The sequence below is a fragment of the Trifolium pratense genome, linkage group LG6 (genome assembly GCF_020283565.1).
Source record: "Trifolium pratense cultivar HEN17-A07 linkage group LG6, ARS_RC_1.1, whole genome shotgun sequence".
NCBI lineage: Eukaryota > Viridiplantae > Streptophyta > Magnoliopsida > Fabales > Fabaceae > Trifolium > Trifolium pratense.
Window position 1 is genome coordinate 32,545,584 of NC_060064.1, and position 18,263 is coordinate 32,563,846.

The 18,263-nt window shown below is 33.8% G+C and overlaps 4 pseudogenes; all 4 read left to right on the forward strand.

Annotated features, from left to right (window-relative positions):
* The first annotated feature begins 556 nt into the window (after positions 1-556).
* On the forward strand, positions 557-4,580 carry LOC123892123 (annotated as a pseudogene).
* Positions 4,581-5,624: 1,044 nt separating this feature from the next.
* Positions 5,625-7,429, forward strand: LOC123892124 (annotated as a pseudogene).
* A 641-nt stretch (positions 7,430-8,070) lies between these two features.
* On the forward strand, positions 8,071-9,260 carry LOC123892125 (annotated as a pseudogene).
* A 2,808-nt stretch (positions 9,261-12,068) lies between these two features.
* On the forward strand, positions 12,069-15,966 carry LOC123892126 (annotated as a pseudogene).
* Positions 15,967-18,263: the final 2,297 nt, after the last annotated feature.

Here is an 18,263-nt window from a genome sequence, read left to right on the forward strand (position 1 = left end):
GACTTGCATTGCAATCAACAAGAACAAATTTGATCGGTTTAATTTAGCTTCTAAATAAAAAAAGTGTAGGTATGGATATAAGATTTTTTGTTTGTTGATGATCCATTTTTGGTTGTATCCCCGGTGGAAAATTCATTTCTGAAAAGCATTGAGCTGATTTTAATGCGTTCATAAAGATGTCTTTTAAATTTATAAGGACATATGAGCTATTCTGATTGCAGATATATGGTTTCAAATTTTGAAGAATTCCACTTTCTTGCAAACAGGTTCTTGGACTTGGACGATATGGACAGATTCTCTTCGATATTGTTTTTGTCCTAAATATGTATTGCTTTCGTCTTATGTTGTCATAGATTTGTATTGCATAGCTACTAGGTTACTTGTTTTAAGTTTAAATTTTTACTGTAATTGTTATATTTTGACTCAAATATCCTCCAATGTGTTTGGAAGGTTGTTGTTTTTTTTTTTCAAATGTAATTGTAAGTCGCAAATTTACTAATTCAATTGTCTTTAGTGACACTATTATCATTATTATTGGAAACTCATAATTTAACACATGATTAAGAAAGTTAGTTTTAAGTAATTAAGTGGTTGTTAATCTCTAGAGGAGTACGTAGGTCTCTATAATTTTGGTAAATATATGACTCTTTATTTCCCTCCTCTCATCTCGGAGGTCTTAGGAGAATCTCTTGTTGGTGGAGGAACGTGTCCTTACTAGGTGATCTTGAAGATGTGTTATCTCGGATTTGTTTTTTAGAAGGAGTGACTAAAAAGGTTGGTAATGATCGCATGACAAAACCAATACGCATGAAATGAACAAATTTAAATAGTGTAAAATTATTTTATATATGCCTCTCTAATTAAATATGTTTTATGAAATAATCTATAAAAGTGACATTATAGCGTAATAAAATGTGTCTACAAAAGTTTTACACTTCATGCATGGAGAATCTCGAGGGAAAAAGATTCATGGGATTATTTTGCTTTGCTATTTCCATTGCACTTTCCTGCTTGCTTTTAAATTTACAAGTGTTTGGGTTTTTCTTCTAGTTGTTGGACCCACTTCATGTTTCCTTTTGACTTTGGCGATACACTTAAATTAGTATAAATTACAAGTGTTTGTATACTCTTGAGAATATAGTATATCCCCCTCCATCAGATAATAGAACAAAACACAGCAGCTTTATTTTGTTTTTGAAATTAATTACGATGAGAAACTATATTATTATTATATTCTATGCATTGTTGGTGTTGTCCTCCATTGTTGGATTCAACTCAGCAATAGAGAATGGAGAAACAAAGTGCAAAGAAAGGGAGAGACAAGCACTCCTCACATTCAAACATGGCCTTCATGATCAGTATGGCATGCTGTCCACATGGAACGACGGTTCAAATTATGCAGATTGTTGCAAATGGGAGGGAGTTCAATGCAACGACCAAACAGGCTATGTTGAAAGGCTTGATTTGCATCGTTTGAGAACCCGCGGTGAAATCAATCCTTCAATAACTGAGTTGCAACATTTAACATATCTAGACCTCAGTTTTTTGCTTACTAGCAGTCAAATCCCGAAATTTATTGGCTCCTTCAGCAACTTAAGGTACCTTGATCTTTCACGTGGCAATTATGATGGGAAGATTCCTTCTCAACTTGGGAATCTCTCACAACTGCGACACCTTGATCTCAGCAACAATGAACTCATTGGAGCAATCCCTTTCCAATTGGGAAATCTTTCGTCGTTGCAGTCTCTTATACTTGATTCCAATTCTAATCTTAATCATGGCAATGTTGGGTGGCTATCAAATCTCTCTTCCTTGAGAAATCTTGACTTGAGTGAAGTTCAAAATCTCAACGATTCTTCTCATCACACCTTGCAATTACTAGCTAAGCTTCCAAGCCTTGAACAATTGTATCTAAGTGAATGCAGCCTTTCTGATGAAAATATGCTTCATTTATCTAATTCCGAGTTGAACTTTTCCACTTCTCTCATTGTCCTTGATTTATCTTGGAATCATTTTACATCAATGTTGATATTCCACTGGATGCTTAACTACAGCTCTAACCTTGAACACCTTGACCTTTCGTATAACTTGTTAAGAGGTACAATTCCAGAAGATTTTGGAAGCATAATGCAATCACTTGTGAATCTCTATCTGCGTGGCAATAGTCTAGAAGGCGACATCCCTAAATCCATTGGGACCATATGCACCTTGCAGAGATTTCGGGCTTCTAATAACAACTTTAGTGGAGAAATTTCATATTTTGTCGTCCATAATAACTATTCGCACTGCATTGGAAATGTATCCTCGTTACAGTCACTATCTTTATGGAATAACCAAATTTCTGGCATGTTACCCGACCTTTCAATCCACTCATCCTTGGGATTGTTGTATCTTGATGGCAATAAGTTAATTGGAGAAATACCCACGAGCATCGGATCTCTTTCAGAGTTAAGGTATTTGGACCTGAGCACAAACTCTTTTGAAGGTGTTGTCTCTGAATCTCATTTGACTAACCTCTCCAAATTGGAAGACCTATATCTGAATGATAACTTATTGACTATGAAGGTTAGTGATGATTGGGTTCCTCCTTTTCAATTAAAAAATTTGAATATAGAACATTGCAATCTGAATTCTAGATTTCCTAATTGGCTTCAAACACAAAATTACATATCATGTGCTTACCTTTCATATTGCAATCTGAATTCTAGAATTCCTACTTGGTTTTGGGAAAAATTGCAACCAATAAATATCATGCATATGTCAAACAACAATATCATCGGCAAGATTGCCAATTTAGAACTCAAGCTTACCAATAAGCCTATTATAGATTTGAATTCAAATCAACTTGAAGGTTCCATTCCTTCTTTTTTATTGCAAGCAACAGCACTGCAGCTTTCCTATAACAAATTTTCAGATTTCAATTCCTTTCTATGTAGCAAAAGTAAGCCTCAACCTTTGGTATCATTGGACTTGTCAGACAATCAACTAACAGGTGAGTTGCCTGATTGTTGGAATAATTTAACCTCATTACAGTTTGTTGATCTGAGTAATAATAAGTTATCGGGAAATATTCCATTCTCGATGGCTGCACTTGTTAACATGAAAACTTTGATTTTAAGAAATAATAGTTTGAGTGGACAAATTACTTCTGCCTTGAAGAATTGCTCAAACAAGTTGGCTTGGTTAGACCTTGGACAAAATATGTTTCATGGTCCATTGCCTTCATGGATCGGAGACAATTTACACCGATTAGTAATTTTGAGTCTCCGATTCAATTACTTGTATGGAAATCTACCTTCAAATATCTGTTATTTGAAAAAACTTCATGTCTTGGATTTGTCACTAAATAAATTATCAGGAGGAATCCCAACGTGTGTAAATAATTTTACTTCAATGGCTCCGGATACCAAAAGTTCAACTACAGCATTGGATGATTCGTATATATTCATTTACATGGATGTGTATTATTTTCTACCATATTTTTTTGAACTATTCCTGATGTGGAAAGGTGTACACCAAGCCTACGAAAAGGCAGATGTTTTGTTAAAAACCATTGATCTCTCAAGCAACCATCTTACGGGGGAAATACCAACTGAAATTGAGTACTTATTTGGATTAATTTCCTTAAATTTGTCAAGGAACAATCTCACTGGGGAAATCATTTCAAATATAGGAAACTTCAAATCACTTGAATTTCTTGATCTATCAAGTAATCATCTTTCAGGCAAAATTCCTTCCAGCCTAGCTCATATTGATCGCCTCACTATGTTGGATTTGTCAAACAATCAGCTCTATGGAAAAATTCCAATTGGAACGCAGTTGCAGAGCTTTAATGCTTCAAGTTTTGTAGGAAATACCAATCTCTGTGGAGAACCACTTGACATAAAATGTCTAGAAGAGACGCCAGAACATCGAGTACAACCAACTGATGAAGGAGATGACAGTTCAATATTTTTGGAAGCATTATTCATGAGCATGGGGATAGGATTCTTCACTAGTTTCGTTGGCTTCGTAGGCTCAATTTTGTTTCTACCATCTTGGAGAGAAACCTACTCAAAATTCCTGAATGCTATAATATTGAGAATCTTCAAGTGGTGGAAGCAGTGATCTATGTACCTGGCTGGCTAGCTCTCTAAAATGATGGCAGGTACTACTGTTCCTTCTTAGTCTTTTATTTTAGTTTTTATGGTTTAACTGAATCATGAATATTAATACTCTTAGCCTAGGGATAGTTCCTAGACAGAAAGGTTTAGTGGCGCAGCTTATTGTCCGTCTACCTTTAGTTCATGTGTAATTATCTTGAATATATATTATGAAATACTATTGATATATGTCTAACTAAAGCATTTCTACAATTTGTATTGCATTATCACTGTTCATGATTTGTCATGAAATAAGTTTAAGATAGGTTATAACTTATAAGTTAGTTTTTTAAAATCAACAAAAATAAGTATAAAAGTAAATCTTCAAAATCTACAAATGGAAAATCAATGATGTTGATTCAAAATAATGAATTTGAATTTTGTTTCAGGATGTTCAATTCCTTTGTTATGGGATGAATGCATTGCTGCTGTATTTTGGTTAGCATCCTGGAGCACAGCTTTGAGTATTTTGGTTACACATCTATATAGGATGAATAAGTATTCTGTTGTACTAAATAAAATGATTGTAGTTCAAACTCTGTTGTATGTTTGTGTTGATTGTATTTTATTATGTTTTCAAGTTTTGTAATTTTTGGAAGGAAATGTGGAAGTTTTGCTGTCAAGTTATTATGTGATACAACAATCACTTATTTATTATAATTATTGTGAAACTTACAGTACTCAATTTTTTGGAATGCTTGTGGTTGGCATGAAATTACTTCATTGTCACCACAAATTTCATGTTAATCTGAGTTCTAGTCTTGAAATTTGAATTACATAGATGTATACGTTCTTTTTCTTCTCAATCAATTGAATCATATTATTATAGTGTCACTTTTTATATATTAAATATTAAATATTAATCCCTATAATATCTTCATAGATATATGACGTGATTTGAAACAAAAATATGACTCCTCGCAATGCAAAATTTAAACCGACTACAACGTCAAGCGCGTCAATAGTATTAATTAATATACCTCTAATTAAATTAAAAAATGAGATTATTCTTTTGTTTTCAGAAATATTTTCATTCTCTACGATCTTATCTTTGATTGCTTTTAATGAAGTCACACCGGGAGCTATTGCTTGCTATCTAAGAATTGCTCCTTGGATCTCATCTTCCACGACCTTTGAGTCGGCGATACAAATATTGTCGCCCTTGACTTTTTTTAGAGCGTACTGTATTGCTTCTGGCAGGATCCAAATTATAGGATCTACAAAAGTTTGGCCCGAGTTTCGTCATTGAAAAACAACCCTAATTTTTCCATCTTTTATTCACTAAGAAGGTTGCAATTGCAAGCTCGAAGTCGTGGAGATGGATTATTTTTCACCTGCGCAGCCGCAAAATAAAAAGGTTATCAATGTGGATGTGGAAAATGCTAATGAGTACAAAATATCGTCATCCACAAAAAAATGTCATCCAACGGGAAAGCAAATAATGAAATTCATTAAAGAAAAAAAAATTACACGTTTAAGATAATGGAAAGCAGGGAAAAAAAAATTCCTGAACACAGTTTTTTATATATATCCATTAGAGAATCTCAATTTATTGACAAAAAAAAAAATCTCAATTTTATTTTTTTTGTGAAAATTATAATGAGAAACTGGATTATTGCATTGTTGGTGTTGTCCTCCATCGTTGGATTCAAATCAGAAACCAAAAATGGAGAAACGAAATGCAAAGAGAGGGAGAAACGCCCACTACTCACGTTCAAACAAAGCCTTCAAGACAAGTATGACATGTTGTCTACTTGGAAAGACGGTCCAAATGCAGATTGCTGCAAATGGAGTGGAATTCAATGCAACAATAAAACCGGCTATGTTCAAAAGCTTGATCTACACGGTTTTTATAATTATCATTTGAGTGGTGAAATAAATCCTTCAATAACTGAGCTACATCATCTAAAATATCTAGATCTCAGTTATTTGAATACCGCGAGTCAAATCCCAAAGTTTGTCGGCTTGTTTAGCAAATTACGATATCTTAATCTCTCAATTGGTAATTATGGTGGAAAAATTCCTTCTCAACTTGGAAATCTCTCACAACTACAACACCTTGATCTTAGATACAATGAGCTCATTGGAACAATTCCTTTTCAACTTGGAAATCTCTCATTATTGCAGTCTCTTAAACTCAGTTCCAATTATGATCTTAGAATCAACAACCAAAGCCATGGCAATGTTGAGTGGCTATCAAATCTCTTTGCTTTGAGAAATCTTGGCTTGACTGGAATTCAAAATCTGAACGATTCTTCTCAACACACCCTACAATTCCTTGCGAAGCTTCCATGCCTTGTAGAGTTGGATCTAAGTGGATGTAGCCTTTCCGATGCTAATATTCTTCCTTTATTCGATTCTCGTTTGAACAATTCCACTAGTTCTCTAACCGTTCTTGATCAATCTACAAATCATTTCACATCATCAATGATATTTCGTTGGGTGGTTAACTACAGCTTCAATGTTCAACACCTTGACCTTTCTGATAACATATTAAAAGGTAGCATTCCTGAATATGTTGGAAACAAAATGCATTCATTTGTAAGTCTCAATCTCTCAAGCAACCGTCTAGATGGAGAGATCCCGAAATCCATCGGGAATATATGCACTTTGCAAGCATTTTGGGCTATGGATAATAACTTGAGTGGAGACATTTCAAGTTTTACTCATACTACTAATCATTCCAAATGCAATGGAAATGTGTCCTCATTACAAGAACTGGACTTGGAGGAAAATTGCATTTCAGGCACATTAAGAGACATTGCAATATCTACAAGCATCAATTCACATGCAAAGTTAGAGATTTTGATGTTGGGTGGAAACTTTTTTGACGGGGTTGTGACTGAATCGCATTTTACAAACCTCTCCCAATTGATCATTCTACACTTGTCCCATAATCGGTTGACTATAAATATTAGTAATGATTGGGTTCCTCCCTTTCAATTACTAGATTTAAGGCTATCATCTTGCAATCTGAATTCAAATTGGATCCGAACATAAAAATACTTACTCTTTCTTTCCCTTTCAAATGTGAGTAATCTATATCCAATACCTACTTGGTTTTGGCACAAATTGCAAACAATACCGGCAAGCTTCCCAATTTGGAACTCAATCTTACCAACTATCCTTTAATAGATTTGAGTTCAAATCAACTTGAAGGTTCCATTCCTGGTTGGCATGAAATTACATATTCACAAGCTAAATGGTATATGTACCTTACCATTTCTAACAAAAGGAAACAATTTTGTATACTGGAAAATTTATTATTGATCACTGTAACAGAATGAATATAAGAATGATTACTCCATTTTCACCACAAATTTCTTAATAATCTGAGACTTAGATTACCGTATTCCTAAGGGAGGTGAAAAGTCCTGGTGCAGTTTTAGTCTTGAATTACATAGATGTATGTTCTATTTCTTGTCGATACAATTAAATCATAGTGTCACTTTTATATATTTTTAATCCCTATAATATCTTCATAGACAATTATAAGATGTGATTTGACCAAATATGACTCCTCACAATGCAATATCTAAACTGACTACAACGTCGGTAACGCTTTGTAAACGCGTCAATATTAATATATAGTAGTATTAATTAATATACCTTCAAAATTATTAAATTTAAAAGTGAGATTGTTCTTTTGTTTTCATAAATATTTTGACTAACGCGTTTCATTCTCTTCGATCTTATCTTTGATTGTTATCTAAGAATTGCTCCATGGATCTCATCTTCTGCAACCTTTTAGTCGGCGATACAAATATCGTTGCCCTTAACGTTTTTTAGAGCATACCGCTATTGCTTCCGGCTAGATCCAAATTAGGATCTACAAAAATTTGGGCGGAGTTTTGTCATCGAAAAACAACCTCTAATTTCTCCATCGTATTTTCACTAAGGTTTCAATTGCAAGCTCGAAGTCGTGGAGATGGAATGTTTTTCACCTGAGCAGCCAGAAACCAAAAAGGTTAGCTATGATATACCCGATGATCTTGCATTTTCCATTCTATCAAAATTGTCTTTGAAGTCTTTGAACCGTTTTGGATGCGTACGCAAATCATGGACCCTCTTGTTTAGAAACCCTTATTTCATGAGCTTGTTCCTCAAAAAATTGTTATGTCATAATCGTTCGTACTATGATGATACGTCTCTCCTACTACTTCGAAATATGAATATCAATGATGAAGATAAATGTGAGTTGTATTCTCTTTCTGGCGAGAGGTTTGAGAGTAAGACCAAATTCGATTGGCCAAATCCTTTTCAAGAGACTGACCCTGAATTTTATGTTGTGGGATCTAGTAGTATTCATGGGGTTCTTTGTCTAATTTGTGACTCTCAACCAAATAATAGAGTTGTATTGTGGAATCCAACTACCAAGGAAATCAAGGTTATTCCTACCAGCCTGAGTGAATCTGTACGCTATATGGATGTTGAAATTACTCGACATGGTTTTGCCTATGATTCTATCAATGATGACTATAAGGTTATTCGACAGGTATTGCATGATCGAAATAGTGACACTGATAGTGATACTGATGATCTTTCATTGGATAATATATCTCATGATCTCTTCTGGGAGATATATAGCTTAAGAAGTAACTCATGGAAGAAACTTAATTTTGATGTCCCGTATGATTATAGAGATGAAGGAGTGTGTCTGGATGGAGTGTGTCATTGGTTGGGTGAAGATGGCTATGACGATGAAAACGATGATGAAGTATATCTATTATCAATTGACCTAAGCAATGAGATATTTCTTATAACATCCATACCATATCTACAGAGGATGATGGTTTCTGGAAAGACTTGTTTGTGTTGAACGGGTCCATTGCTTTAATCTCAGTTTGTGAAGAAATGAATACTTTTTATATATCAGTTTTGGGTGAACTTGGTGTGAAGGAATCATGGACTATACTCTATAATTTTTGTCCCTTACGTTGCATTGAGCGTCCTGTCAAAGCTGGAAAGAAGGGATACATATTCCCTAAACTAATCAATGGAAAACAAGTTTGTTTTGATTTCAACACTTTGACTGCTGAGAAGCTCTGTTTGGTAGGATTTAGAAAGTCAATAATTTATAAAGAAAGTAGTCTGCCAATTGGAGGAATAAACCAATAATCTTTTTCTTATTTCTGCCCAAGAGTTATATGGTATTGGTATTTTTGTTAGGCTTCTGTACTAAAAAGAACTGGTATTTTTGTTAGGCTTCTGTTAATTATTATGTATAAGACAGAATCATTCCATCAATTTTTTTCTGTTCCATTGAAACCGTAACATGTCGAATAAACTAAAGCAACCTTGGAGTAGTATTAAATCGGCACAAATGTGACCATTACTATATTAAAGTGCATTGTCACTTGATTCTTTCAAAAACTGGCTGGTAAGTGTCCTTATGCTGTCTTGGCAGTGTTTGATTCATTCTCAACTCAAGCATCTCAACAGAATCATTTGTGTTTGTGTTTGTGCCATTTAACTGCCCAGAACATCTCAAACTTGTCGCGCACGGCAATGTTAGTTAATCATCACAGAATCATTTGAATGACAGACAGTGTTGTCATACTTTTGAAAAGCAGGGCTTCTTCTCTAAGGTAGGAAGACCACTAAACAAAAAATAATTTAATTAATACCTAAGAAATAAACTAATAAAAAATATTCATTAGTCATTTACTTTCACTTTACACAAAATCCTATTTTACTGTAATATTTTCCTACAATGGTAATTCCTTCTCACAAGAAGGATATCTGTGTTTTGGATATGGATTTCCTGCTATATAGAAAATACTACGGTGGCAGTCAATTTTGTCACATGTTGCAGCCAATTGGCATATGTGGACTGACACGTGGCACTTAGACACACTAACACGTGTACTGTTTAAACGGTATTAGTGACAAAATTGACGGAAATGACTAACTTGAAACTTAAAATAAACGTAAGGGACCAAATTAATACTTTTTAAACGTAAGGGACCAAATTGAAACTTAAAATAAACGTAAGGGATAAACCTAAAAAATATTCATTAGCCATTTACTTTCACTTTACACAAAATAATATTTCAATGTAATATTTTCCTTCAATGGTAATCACTCTTGTTATTTAACTTCCTTCTCACAAAGAAGGATATTTGTGTTTTGGATATGGATTTCCTGCTATATAGAAAATACTATTGTTGCACGTATTAATACATAATAATCGTTGATTTGAGATCAAATGGTCTAAATCAAACATTCAAAATCAATTTTGACTATTGATTATGATTTAACACAAACAGTTACTGCATGATGCAGTAACCGCAACATACATGTTTCCGAGTGTTTTAGGATGTGTTTAAGAGAGAGATGAATTTTGAAATTGAGATTCAATTTGTCTGTTTATCGCGAGATATTCTTGCATGGTCTCATCTCTCATGACCAATGAATATTTATTTGGTCACACACTCAAAAAAGGTAAATGTAGAAAAAGTAATAATTAAATAATACATATTTTTTTAAATGATTATATGATTTATTGTGTTTTAAGTGTGTGACCAAATAAATATTTCTTGATCATGAGACCATGCAATCACTTATAACGGGTGTTGTTTATATCTGATGTGAAATTTTTTAAAATATTTTGTTGTTTATTAATTTTATTTTACTTTTTGTACAACAATAAAATATATTTTATTTTATGCTTTTCGTCAGGTAATTTCATGGTTAGAAATTTCACCATTACAGTGGATAAATAAAATATCCGGGGTTGAAGCATCAACCCTTACGTATAAAATGTATCGAATGAGTTAATCTTCCAAGGACAAGTATATTTTATTTTGAATTACCGTAGATTTAGAAGTTATTTTTGCCGTGTTAGGTAGTACTTTTTTCCAGTGTGACATCTTTTTCCATGTCTTCCATTGATAAAGTGTGCTAAAAGTAAAAAAAGATACTTTCCGCGTGACATATTTTCCAAGTCTTCCATTATAGCTGTGCCAAAGAAAAAAATGGAATTCGAGAGATTTATTGAATCTTATAAACTCTAAGAATATTTCCAATAAATATATAAATGCATTATGTAATAATAATAATAATAATAATAATAATAATAATAATAATAATAATAATAATAATAATAATAATAATAATAATATATAGATTAATTGGATATAGGTGTTCTGTTCTAGTGGATGGGTGCCAAACTGCCAATAATAGTATGGTAGTGTTGGTGTGGATATATTGTCCTAAATCTAGGAATGACGTCTTTTTTTGGAAGGGGCTTTTTATGTCTAGTGTTTGGTCGATAGGGTGAAACTTTTATCTTAGAAGTGGTTTTTAGGTAAAAACTCTAGTCTCTCTTTTCCTTTTACGAATGAGATATCCACCATATTTTATGCTAGAATCGATAGAGTTTGTTCGGGTATCATGTTGAGTCTCGATAGGTTAGGGGCATTAGAGGCCCTCTTGTTGCTTAGTTCTACCTGTGGTTGACCCTCGCCTATATTTTCATGAGGGGGGATCTTCTCGTGGTGGTTCATTATAGATATATGTACTGCTTTTTGGGGTTCAAGTTTGTTGGTATTTCCTTATAGTTTTATTTTTGGTATTTCCTTGTAGACTTCTGCCATTTTTTTTTTTTGGAGAAGCAAAATATATATTAAAGAGTGAATTGTGCACTAGATGTGCAAAATTCAGTTTCACCACTCCAAAACAAGACAAAGTACATGACAGTCACCATTACAAATGCTTTAGGTCTCCAATGCAACCTTGATCTAATGCAACATGCTAATGGAAACACTAAGCTACAAGCCAAAACAGCTCCTGAACTTGCAGAAAAAGGATGCAATACACAAATGGACAACCAGTCAATCTAAAACTAGTGCAAACCAATCCAAGATAATCCTAATGAACAACCAAATTAAGGAACCATCCAAAAATTGAGCACAGCATAAGGCTATGGACAACCAAATAAAAGAACCATCCAAAATTTCTGGCATCTCTCTTTGTCGTTCTAAATTTTCTGTTGTACTATTTTTGTTATTATATTAGTAATATATAATATATTTGATTAAAAAAATAAGTAAGCTGTTGCTAATAAATATAAAATATTTTATTAATTTTATACTAGAATTTTTCCAAGGATATTAGACGAAATATTTCCTACGGATTTACGTGTGAATTATCTTTTTGGGACTTGTGGACAGTGTTTGAAAAACTGGATCGATCATCGAACCGGTGAGGATATTGGGTCACTAGCTCATTATATAATTATATTCATATTATCTTATATTTGATGTGAGAATTTTTAACACATTTTGTTGTTTATGAATTTTATTTTACTTTTTTCTCACGTAGTCTAGTGGCTAGAAATTTTACCTTAAAGTGGATAAGTGGAGTATCTAAAGTTTCGAACTCTGACTCATCAAAATCTTTGACAGCGGGGTGTCATTGGGGTCTATTGCGTCTATGTGTGTGCTATATGTAGATTTGGTCTGAATTAGCTGAGCACTTATTCGGCTCTTGTAACCGAATCTCACTTGTTTGGTATGGTTCTTCGGTGGTTGGGTGTGAGCTGGTGCTTCCACGTAGTGTTTTAAGGTATTTTGAGGCTTTCTTGGGCATGAACATGGGTAGAAAAGATAGATTCGGGCGCTTGTTAATCTGACAAACTATTGTGTGGACGATCTAGAGATCATAAATGACGTCTTTTTTTCGGAAGGGACCTTTTCTGTCGAGTGTCTGGTTGATAGGGTGAAACTTTTATCTTAGAAGTGGTTTTCTAGGTAAAAACTCTGGTTTTCTTGTTGGACCCACTTCATGTTTCCTTTTGACTTTGGCTATGCACTTAAATTAGTATAAATAGTGTTTGTATACTCTTGAGAATATAGTATATCCCCCTCCATCAGATAATAGAACAAAACACAGCAGCTTTATTTTGTTTTTGAAATTAATTACGATGAGAAACTATATTATTATTATATTCTATGCATTGTTGGTGTTGTCCTCCATTGTTGGATTCAACTCAGCAATAGAGAATGGAGAAACAAAGTGCAAAGAAAGGGAGAGACAAGCACTCCTCACATTCAAACATGGCCTTCATGATCAGTATGGCATGCTGTCCACATGGAAGGACGGTCCAAATTATGCAGATTGTTGCAGATGGATGGGAGTCCAATGCAACAACCAAACGGGTTATGTTCAAAGGCTTGATTTGCATTGTTCGAGAATACGGGGTGAAATCAATCCTTCAATAACTGAGTTGCAACATCTAACATATCTAGACCTCAGGCTTTTGATTACTAGCAGTCAAATCCCGAAATTTATTGGTTCCTTCAGTAACTTAAGGTACCTTGATCTTTCACATGGCAATTATGATGGGAAGATTCCTTCTCAACTTGGGAATCTCTCACAACTGCGACACCTTGATCTCAGCAACAATGAACTCATTGGAGCAATCCCTTTCCAATTGGGAAATCTTTCGTCGTTGCATTCTCTTAAACTTGATTCCAATTCTAATCTTAATCATGGCAATGTTGGGTGGCTATCAAATCTGTCTTCCTTGAGAAATCTTGACTTGAGTGAAGTTCAAAATCTCAACGATTCTTCTCGTCACACCTTGCAATTACTAGCTAAGCTTCCAAGCCTTGAACAATTGTATCTAAGTGAATGCAGCCTTTCTGATGAAAATATGCTTCATTTATCTAATTCCGAGTTGAACTTTTCCACTTCTCTCATTGTCCTTGATTTATCTCGGAATCATTTAACATCACCGTTGATATTCCACTGGATGCTTAACTACAGCTCTAATCTTGAACACCTTGACCTTTCTGATAACTTGTTAAGAGGTACAATTCCAGAAGATTTTGGAAACATAATGCATTCACTTGTGAATCTCGATATGCATGACAATAGTCTAGAGGGCAAGATCCCTAAATCCATTGGGATCATATGCACCTTGCAGAAATTTTGGGTTGATAATAACCACTTAAGTGGAGAAATTTCATATTTTATCATCCATAATAACTATTCACACTGCATTGGAAATGTATCCTCGTTACAGACACTATCTTTATGGAATAACCAAATTTCTGGCATATTTCCCGACCTTTCAATCCTCTCATCTTTGACAACTTTGTATCTTGATGGAAATAAATTAATTGGAGAAATACCCATGAGCATTGGATCTCTTATGGAGTTAAAGTATTTAGACCTGAGCAGAAACTCTTTTGAAGGTGTTGTCTCTGAATCTCATTTCACTAACCTCTCCAAATTGGAAGACCTATATTTGTCTGAAAACTTATTGACTATGAAGGTTAGTGATGATTGGGTTCCTTCTTTTCAATTAATAAATTTGAATCTTATATCTTGCAATCTGAATTCTAGATTTCCTAATTGGCTGCAAACACAAAATTATATATCTTGTGTTCTCCTTTCATATTGCAATCTGAATTCGAGATTTCCTTCTTGGTTTTGGGAAAAATTACAAACAATAGATATCTTGAAAATGTCAGACAACAATATCATCGGTAGGATTCCCAATTTCGACCTCAAGATTACCAATAAGCCTATTATAGATTTGAATTCGAATCAACTTGAAGGTTCCATTCCTTCTTTTTTATTGCAAGCAACAGCACTGCAATTTTCCTATAATAAATTTTCAGATTTCAATTCCTTTCTATGCAGCAAAAGTAAGCCTCAACCTTTGGTATCATTGGACTTGTCGTACAATCAACTGACGGGTGAGTTGCCTGATTGTTGGAATAATTTAACCTCACTACAGTTTGTTGATCTGAGTAATAATAAGTTGTCCGGAAATATTCCATTCTCAATGGCTGCTCTTGTTAGCATGAAAGCTTTGGTTTTAAGAAATAACAGTTTGAGTGGACCAATTACTTCTGCCTTGAAGAATTGCTCAAACAAGTTAGCTTGGTTAGACCTTGGACAAAATATGTTTCATGGTCCATTACCTTCATGGATCGGAGACAATTTACACCGATTAGTAATTTTAAGTCTCCGATTCAATTACTTGTATGGAAATCTACCTTCAAATATCTGTTATTTGAAAAAACTTCATGTCTTGGATTTGTCACTAAATAAATTATCAGGAGGAATCCCAACGTGTGTAAATAATTTTACTTCAATGGCTCAGGACATCGAAAGTTCAACTACAACATTGGATGATTCGTATAAAATCATTTACATGGATGTGTCTTATTTACTACCAAATCTTTTTGAACTATTCCTGGTGTGGAAAGGTGTACACCAAGCCTACGAAAAGGCAGATGTTTTGTTAAAAACCATTGATCTCTCATGCAACCATCTTACTGGGGAAATACCAACTGAAATTGAGTACTTATTTGGATTAATTTCCTTAAATTTGTCAAGAAACAATCTCACTGGGGAAATCATTCCAAACATAGGAAACTTCAAATCACTTGAATTTCTTGATCTATCAAGTAATCATCTTTCAGGCAAAATTCCTTCCAGCCTAGCTCATATTGATCGCCTCACTATGTTGGATTTGTCAAACAATCAGCTCTATGGAAAAATTCCAATTGGAACGCAGTTGCAGAGCTTTAATGCTTCAAGTTTTGTAGGAAATTCCAATCTCTGTGGAGAACCACTTGATATAAAATGTCCAGAAGAGACGCCTGAACATCTAGTCCATCCAACTGATGAAGGAGATGACGGTTCAATATTTTTGGAAGCATTATTCATGAGCATGGGGATAGGATTCTTCACTGGTTTCGTCGGCTTTTTAGGCTCAATATTGTTGCTACCTTCTTGGAGAGAAACCTACTCAAAATTCCTGAATGCTATAATATTGAGAATCTTCAAGTGGTGGAAGCAGTGATCTATGTACCTGGCTGGCTAGCTCTCTAAAATGATAGCAGGTACTACTGTTCTTTCTTACTCTTCTATTTTAATTTTTATGGTTTAACTGAATCATGAATACATTTTGCCTAGGGATAGTTGCTATACAGAAAGGTTTACTGGTGCAGCTTATTGTCCATCTACCTTTCGTTCATGTGTAAATTATCTTGAATATATATTATTAAATACTAATATATTATCACTGTTGATATATGTTTAAATAAAGCATTTCTACAATTTGTATTGCATTCTCACTGTTCAATGATTTGTCATGAAATAAGTTTAAGATAGGTTATAACTTATAAGTTAGTTTTGTAAAATCAACAAAAAGAACAAGTCTTGTGTCATAAGATAAGTATAAAAGTAAATCTTCAAAGTCTACAAATGGAAAATTGTCTGTTTTTTACATGCTCATTTGTTTGATCCCAATGATGTTTATTACAAATAATGAAATTGAATTTTGTTTCAGGATGTTCAATTCCTTTGTTATGGGATGAATCCACTGCTGCTGTATTTTGGCTAGCATCCTGGAGTACATCTTTGAGTGTTTGGTTACACATATATAGGATGCATAAGTATGATCTGTTGTACTAAATAAAATGAATGTAGTTCAAACTTTGTTGTATGATAGTGTTGATTGTATTTTATTATGTTTTGAAGTTTGGTAATATTTGGAAGGAAATGTGGAAGTTTCGCTGTCAAGTTATTATGTTAGGTATTTACCTTGTACTAAAAAAAAATTAAGAAACCATTTGATAATATGAATTTCATAAATTTTATTTTGGTACTATATTTATGTTAGGCAGAGAAATGCAGTAACTATTTCTTTATGCAGAGAATTGCAGTAACAATTTAGTTTGGTTCACACACATAACTGATTATTATCTTAGGCAGAGAAAAGCAGTAAATATTTCTATATGCTATATTGAGTTTGACAAAGGAGAATGGAAGCCACACTTTCTCTAATCTGTTTTTTGTTCTTATTTGACTATCATACATTATTATTAGTCTCTTCTTTAAATGCGGCATTCAAATGCCTATGTCCCTCACTTTCTCTAATCTGTTTTTCGCACACCAGTTTTATGCTTTTGGGGTCCAATATTAGGTTTCTGAGGTGGGTGTACACCAATTCCGCCCGCGTCAAAATAATTTAAACATAGCCGAATTATTTTCTGTTCCGTTGCAACTGTAACACGTCGAAATAAACTAAAGCAACCTTGGAGTAGTAATAAATCGGCTCAAATGCATTGTCACTTCTACTTATAAGTGTCCTTCTGCTGTCTTGGCAGTGTTTTCGATTCATTGGTGGAACCACCCTACAAAACTTTGGTACTGGTTTTAGTGTCATTGAACTGCTCAGAACATCTCAAATTTTCTTGCGGAAAAGTTAGCTTTTCATCAGAATCACTTGAATGATGGTGTTCTCATACTTCTTTGATCAGTGTGTAAGGATTTTAAATGTAGTAGTTTAATTAATCAAATGAGTATATACTTTCTAATAGTTCATCTAGTAGTTGTAAACTCCCTAAGGATTGGCATAAATTTAGTTTTCTTATTTTGATTAATCAATTTGCTACAAAAGTAGCTGCCATGACTAATTGATTCATGAGTCAGTGATCAAACATGTTTTTCTTCTAAATGTTTTAAAAGTTATGCCCCTTAGTAGCTGTTACCGCTTTGATTCCAGAGAGCTAATTTTATCTCCAAGATTTTTCTGAAAATACATATATATATATATATATATATATATATATATATATATATATATATATATATATAGAGGATGTATATTATGAGAATGATAAAGATATATGAGAATATGAGAATGAATAATAACCATTAGATTAAAATGAATGGTTGAGATTAAAATACTTTTTAATGTGTCTTTTCCACTCAATCACAAACCCTTCAACTTCTCTCTTCACTGTTCATTCCTTCGAAGAATCTTTCTCTCTCACGCCTTACCCCCGCAGCCGCCGATGGATACAGCAATACACCAATGAATTCACCATCTTAGTTCTGGCCAACCTCCACTGACCCATAAACTTCCGACCGCCGTCTCAGTTCCGACCGCTGTCTTGCACACAAGTAAATCTTACGACATTGTTGCTGCAACCATTCAATTACACCAGTTAATATAAATCAATCACAAGGTTATTATAACATAAGACAATGTCAAGGTCTCGTTGCTACCAAATCAAAAGAAGAACAATATTAAATTCAATTTGTAATAGCTATATATAAGCAATTCAACCATTTGAAAATATCCCTTCACAA